This window comes from Schistocerca americana, chromosome 6 (assembly GCF_021461395.2).
Source record: "Schistocerca americana isolate TAMUIC-IGC-003095 chromosome 6, iqSchAmer2.1, whole genome shotgun sequence".
Taxonomy (NCBI): Eukaryota; Metazoa; Arthropoda; class Insecta; order Orthoptera; family Acrididae; genus Schistocerca; species Schistocerca americana.
In genome coordinates, this window is record NC_060124.1 from 552,967,616 (window position 1) to 552,975,217 (window position 7,602).

Sequence of the window (7,602 nt, forward strand, 5' to 3'; positions counted from 1 at the left end):
GTCGGTCAGTTGCTGAAATTTTGACCATAAAGCAGGAACAACAACACGGAATAACCTCAGAAGCACACCATTAACCAGTCGAACACAGACATGTTAAAGATAATGGGATATTAGTTATTTGTTAGTATTAATAGTATCTGAGATGTGAAACGAATTGTGTTAGTTGGATACTAAATTGAATTACTATATTCTTAATTTCGATACCTGAACCGTGCTAATTTGTGGTAAATGTTACAATTCGTTATACTTTTATATGACAGGAACTAGCACAAATTGTGAATCACTTCACATGTTAGATAACATGAAAGTAATAAGATCTATTCCAACAGGAGCGTCAGTTCACACTGGACGCCTTTTTCGTGGAGTTGCTGCAGAGACGGCTGCAGGAGGAGGATTAAGGCGGTGCTGTTACGGTGAGTGGTACTTCGATCTGTGTAAAGGACAGCAGATTTTGGTTTCTAAGTGTATTTCTCGTTTCATGATCACATGGTAGCTCCCTTCAGAAGCGGAATCTTCAAGATATTATTCGAGTATAGAGTTTTACGATTTTTAATATAACTGAAATGCTGTCAGTTTAGATATATCACCATGGCTACAAAATTCTTTGGTCGACCCATAAACTTTCTCGGTACCCATAGTCTGCTGTTCTTTTATACCAATTGTGAACTCTGTCCAGATACAAAATCCTTTCGCGGCATACGTATCTTTTAGCTCTAGTATTGGTAGGATATACTTAAACTCAAGAATCAATGGTACATACAATACCGTTGCCTACACTTTCAGATGAGGGAGAGCCTTTCAGAAAACATTCTCTTATGTCCCCTCCCGCCCATAACAGTTATCAAGTTCTCAGCGCAGCTTCACCTTCAGCGTCCCACGATTATACTTGGTATTTTAACCCCAGTTCTTATGCTGCATCATCGTTTATTTTTCTGTCACATAGTTATCCATGAAGCTCTCCGAATTTGCACTGAACATTTACACAACTTGTTTTAAGAAACTCTACTATTTTGGTGTGGATGGATTTAGCAACAGTCACATTTCTCTCCGTTCCTTAATGAATATAGTTCAGGTGAGGATAATACATGCGTCTGCGTGAGATATCGACTAACTCACAAATATTCTGTTCCTTGTAACAACTATCTGATGCAATAATTTAGTAGATCATTTCACCACAATAGATCACACTCCGGGAGGAGTAAATAGGCAAACATTCACTGTCGGTAATTTTCATATTTGCGATAATTAGTATTCTAGGGTTCATGAGTTGGCGCGATAGAAACATCCCTTCTATGGATACAGAAATTGACCATTTATTAGCATGTGGTCCTACGATAATTTAGCACTTTCCTTCACAGATGTCATATCAACTCACCATAATAGGGCGACGTTTATAATTTTGAAATTTATATTTGTCGGCAGATCACTCCGGTGTCCTCCGCGCCCACTTAGGAGGTCTGTACATCACACCGCGCAGCTCTTGAGAGCCGCCATGCCAGACGCTGAATGTGTTGACGCGTGGCCACCAACGCGACGTCTGGAGAAGACCGTCTGGCTGCTAAAATGTGCGTTTGCGATATCGCGGCCAATACCAGCTGAAACCACAGTTACAAATCCAATAAATCTTTGGATTAATGATATAACACGTCTCGTTATTTCTTTTGTTTGCAACAGGCGACGTTGTGATAATGCAGGGGACTCGCATGAGGGTGGTTGCAGTTCTCTTTTGACCAGCAAGGTCTAGGGGTCGATGGCTTCTCTTAGTAGATTAAGGCAAACGCAATAATGGTTCCTTAGGAATAAAACTCATTCGATTTTCTCTCCAATGCGAGTCCTGTCTGCCGTTACCTCTCCGTCGATGAAAGTGGAAGTTATACGTGCATAATTCCTACTTCTTATTTTTATTAGAGTTACAAAATGAATATCAGAAATAATAGTAATAAAAACTGTTGTAACAATGGCACTGGAATGGAAAAGTTTGGAATCCACAGGACGTCTCTTTCAAAATTTGCGTATGAAGTTTAACAGGTAAATCATTGACACTAATGATAACACTCGAAAGACTAGAGTGACTATAAAATGTCTGTTCCTAAGGATAACAAAGTAGTTCCTATAATCCCGATATTTGCTATTCAACTCAATGAGCCACATGTAATATGGCCCTACACACGCAGGAACTAAAACGTAATCAACATTTGACGCCCTCAGCATACATTGTTCAGTCATTAATTACTGTTTCTTCTTGTACATAGAAAACTAGACTGATCAGCGAGAACATTACGACCATCTACCTAATAGCCGGTGTGTCTACCTCTGACACTGGTATCAAGGGCGACGTGTCGTGGCACGAATGCAATGAGGCGTTGGTAGGTCTCTGTAGGCACTTGGTACCACATCTGCACTCACAAGTCGCTTAATTCCCGTAAATTCCCGTAAATTGCACTCTGTCCAGCATTAAACTCTAATGTTAGTTCTGCCATACTTGGCCGCCCGTCCTGTTTTACCAGTCTGCCCAGCTTACGACCTCCAACATCTGTAATGAGGGGTGGCCCCGACAAGTCATGCAGTTTCCGAAATGGACGTGCGAAGCATCCGGGCCTACACAATCAGCCCTCGGTCAAATTGAGACATATCGCGGGTCTCCCCATTCTACACGCGGACGGCACGCTCACCGATACTAGATGCACCGTGAGTTTGTCTGACTAGCAGTCATTCCTCGACATGTGACGCTGCTATCGCCTGGACGGGTTTATATCGATAGTCGGTCGGTGGCCATAACATTCTGGTTCATCAGTGTCTGTGGGTATGAAGTAGTAGGTATGTAAACACACTCAGCAGCTGGTCATAACAGAAGCGTGATGAGTGTCTTTGCAAGTGGGACACGTAAATCAAAGCACACTTAGTGCAATCAAACTGATGCTGCAATTCACTGAACTGCACTGGCAAAATAACAATTGTGTAGCATGTGGATGTAACCTCAAACGAGTAAACAAAAGAATGAATAGTGCGACGATAATGCTCAGCCTTAAGGGCGACTGAGAATTCAGAGTTCATGAACGCTGCTACTTATACTTTGGCACCTATCCCCTTGATTTGTTATGACGTTAAATTTTACTTTCAGGAATAATGTCACAGAGGAAAATGCTGTTGCAGAAGGCAAGTTTTTGTATAATTTTTTATTTACTTCACCAAAAGCAAAGAAGAGTCGTTTGGAACATTTATGGGGGTACGACTTGAGCTATATGTGCAGCTTATACATCTGGATCACCTAGACGTAAGGATTTTGTCACAGACTGGAGCATTCTGCAGTGTTCATGGCTGTACAGGCAACTTCAACCTGAAGAAAATGACTCAGCTGTTATGTCCCAAAAATAAAGTAATGAAAATGTTTAAGAATATTTGGGTAATTTAAAGATATTTCGTTAGATAACAATGATAAGTAACTACTTTTACACCTCTCTAAGGGCTTTTGTGTGAAATAATAACGCAAACGCAAAATGTTAATATTTGCACCATTTTTCGTCAGTTGCAGCTTAGGTTTTCCTTTATTATATAGATAAAATCTGATTACAAATATACTGTATATTACAGACCTCTGAAGTGGCTAGCACGATTAGGCGAAAAAGTTTGGTAAACACACGTAAATTCAGTAGTAAAGGACGGAATATCCTCTTATCTCTATGATAAGACACAATTCGATTTTTGACAGATGATAACGTCATTTACCGACTTGTAAAGTCAGCAGATGACCAAAATGAATTGCAAAATGATTTAGATAATTTATTTAAATCCGAAAAGTGTGTGTTGTATGCAGGTCACTTTCTGCAAACATTGCTACAGGCGTCTTGCAAAATAAATCCCATCCTTGAAGGCAATAAACTGAGAACAAAAGTTCTGATATCAAACACGAGGAATGAGTTTAGAAATTTCTGGAATCCTTATTCTTAAATGAATTGCAGAAATATTGCAGTCAGACAACGAAACTCCTGAAAGTGACTGTTACCATACCGGCGACATCGTCTGACGCGGACCTGAAGGTTTTCTGCTTCGTGCTGTGAGTCAGCAGCTGCTAAGAGCAGTAGCAGCGCTCTCAATCGAGAAGGACATTGTCAACAGCATTGTAGAATTCAATGAATTGAATGAATGCTCCACTGACAGAATCTCTGATCTTAATGAGCGGAGAATGGATTATTCGAGACAAAGTTAATCGTAAAGTAAATGTATTTCCGTAGAGTAGTTCTTTTTTACTATTATTAAATCATGTGTGTTAGTCATTTGAAACTTTGTAGACAACCTTCCAGTGAACCCCTAGAAAAATCTGCGCGAAACGCCATTGATAAAAGCTTAACGAGTAGCAGATCAAATGGCTGTTTTCAGGACGTTCTAGCAAACAGTAATAAGAGTTGTAACTTAAAGGGAAAAAATCGATAGATGTAGTCCAGGGGAGCTCTACAGGGCTATTAATGTTTGCAATACTCTGTATGTAAATGACGTAGAGGGTAACGTCGTAAGCTGTCCGGGGCGGTTGTCAGACGAAGCTGTTGTCTACAGGAAGGTTGCAACAACAGACAACCGTATCGAAACGCGGGAAGACATGCCAACAGTTCACGATTGAAACTTCCTGGCAGATTAAAACTGTGTGCCCGACTGAGACTCGAACTCGGGACCTTTGCCTTTCGCGGGCAACTGCTCTACCATCTGAGCTACCGAAGCACGACTCACGCCCGGTACTCACAGCTTTACTTCTGCCAGTACCTCGTCTCCTACCTTCCAAAGTTTACAGAAGCTCTCCTGCGAAGCTTGCAGAACTGCAAGGTTCACAGGAGAGCTTCTGTGAAGTCTCCTACCTTCCAAAGTCATCTACCTTCCAAACTTTACAGAAGCTCTCCTGCGAACCTTACAGAATTGCAAGGTTCGCAGGAGAGCTTCTGTAAAGTTTGGAAGGTAGGAGACGAGGTACTGGCAGAAGTAAAGCTGTGAGTACCGGGCGTGAGTCGTGCTTCGATAGCTCAGATGGTAGAGCATTTGCCCGCGAAAGGCAAAGGTCCCGAGTTCGAGTCTCGGTCGGAGACACACTCATAATCTGCCAGGAAGTTTCATATCAGCGCACACTCCGCTGCAGAGTGAAAATCTCATTGTAGTTCATGATTGGTCTAGTTGACACAGCAAGTAAATAAATGTAATGTCCTGCACGTGCATAGGTTACGAGTTTGGCAATAAAACATTGGATACAATAACAACCGGAAAATACCTCAGAATAGCTGTCATATATGGACTAAAGAGGCAAGACCAATTCAAAAATTGTCACGGAGAAGCAGAGGAGTATCTAAGATATCCTGGAACAATCTGAAGGGAATTACCTCATCCACAAGAAAAGTGGTTTTTAAAAAACTCGTTCGACATTTCTTGAGTATTGTTCATCAGTCGGACCATTATAAGGTAGGATTATTAGAAAGTTATATATATACCATAACTACCCTCTGCCACACAATATAACGTAGCTTAAGTGCAGATGTAGACGTTAAAGTTTCCCTCAAATTCCGCTGACAATTTCGTGGTTTGTAAAGTTCTGTCAAACGATGGGATCACCTGGGCTCAGAGCTATGCAAGTATATATCTTCTGCCTGTCGTTCCATGGATCTACTTTGATTATTTCTATTACAGCTATGTATGTAGCCGAATCAGGAGCTTATTACCAGCAGTCCGTTACGTTCTTCCTATATTAGGTCGTAATGCTGTTCCGATTGAGGAATCATGGTTACATGGTTGTAATACATTGTAATGCTTCAATAAGGAAACGAGTATTTGATGTGAGTATATCTTGACGTCCAGACAGCCATTGAACCTATTTGTTGCCGAGAATATACTGCAAATGTATTTCGTGTATTGTATAACGGCTGTAGTCGCTGCAGTTCGAGTATCTTCGGACATGGATGCGACCTTGTCCGAAGAAACTTTGCATCGTAATTGGGGATTACACAAGCACTGCAGTATCGCAATTATCCGCCGGCACCGAGCAGCTGACTTTCAAGGAAAATGCCTCCTCTGTATGGGAATATTCGAGGGTCATTCAATGATAAAAGAGACAAATTGGTCTGGAGAAAAAAAAAACGTTATTTTTACAAAACAATACTTTTCCTACATTTCAACATAATACCCTTGAACATTTATGCACTTATTCCAACGGGCTACAAGGTTTTCTATTTGGCTGCAAAGAACTCTTTATCTTGATGTTTGAACCAATTTCCGACAAAATTTTTCACGTCCGCGTTGTCCTGCAACCTCTTCCCACGTAATGCCTCCTTCAGTGCACTAAACAAATGGGAATCACTAGGTGCTAAATGAGGACTGTAAGGCAGTACTTCCCAGCCCATTTTGTCGATTGTTTCACGGGCTAGATGTGCAATATGAGGACTTGCGTTGTCTTGCTGGAGAATCACACCTCTCCTCTCAGATCCACGACGTCTCTCTCTCATGGCTGGCTTCATCTTGTTTAAAAGCAAATAGGAGTAATATTGGCTGTTCATTCTACGCTGCTCTTCGTGATAATCACAAGAAACGTGACCTTCAGCATTCCAAAACAACGTCAACATGACTTCTCCTGCAGATGCTTGGCTTTGAATTTTTTCTTAACTCGTGAGTTGGTGTGCTTCCACTCGATGCTTTGTCTTTTTGATTGTGGCTCATAACAGTGAACTCAAGTTTCATTAAATGTTAAAAGTTTGCTGAAGAAGTGCTCACCTTTTCTTTCATAACGTTCCATTAGCTCTGTGCACACTCTCAACCTAGTTTCCTAGTGTAGCCGCGTCTACTCCTTTGGGACCCATTTTGCACATGTTTTGCGGTACTTCGGCTTGTTACAGATAATGTTAACAACTTTGTCAGCACTAACTTGAACCTTATCAACTATCATTTCCCGGTCACAAGGGCGGTCGGCACGAATAATGTCATCAATTCGACTTTCAAGTGAGGGAGTGGAAACTGCAACAGGTCGGCCAGAACGGTGTTGGTCTGTCACTGAGTCGAGAAAATTTTTGAACTGCTCTACACACTTGTAAAAATTTTATCTATTTATACAACGCTCATCATAAACTTAAGACAGTCTACAGTCTATATTCTCTTGTTTCTCGCCTTCAGCAAGAAAGAAAACGAATAAGTGAACGTTGTTCAACTTAGGAGAACGTTTGAAGCGTACTCGCCATCTTGAGATGTACTTTTGACGTTATAAACAAAACAATTTTTATACATCAGCTGATCAGGACTCATCCTAGTGATACCAAGTCGTAGCCACGAAAGTATCATACTTGCCCTACTAACAGTTTTTCCCCAGACCATTTTGTCTCTTTAATTATTGACTGACCCTCGTACATAGTGGACGTACGGGTACAGGATTTAGACATGTGGCTCACGATCTATCGTAGTTCGGGCCTGGCCATGAGTTCTGCTCGGATAGTCAAACGATAAGGTGACCGCTCGCGATAAGCCGGAAATCCGGTTTTGAGTTCCGGTCAGGCAGAGGCTTTCACTGTCGTCATTCTATTATACAGCTGATGGTTGTCCATATTCGCAACTGTGAATAAATTTCTTGCATTTCATAACGGC

The 7,602-nt window shown here is 41.3% G+C and overlaps 1 non-coding gene across 1 annotated transcript; it reads left to right on the plus strand.

The window, feature by feature from the left end:
* Positions 1 to 4,998: 4,998 nt before the first annotated feature.
* Trnas-cga lies at positions 4,999 to 5,073 on the plus strand. Its single transcript has one exon. It is a non-coding gene; the product is annotated as a tRNA-Ser (tRNA).
* Positions 5,074 to 7,602: the final 2,529 nt, after the last annotated feature.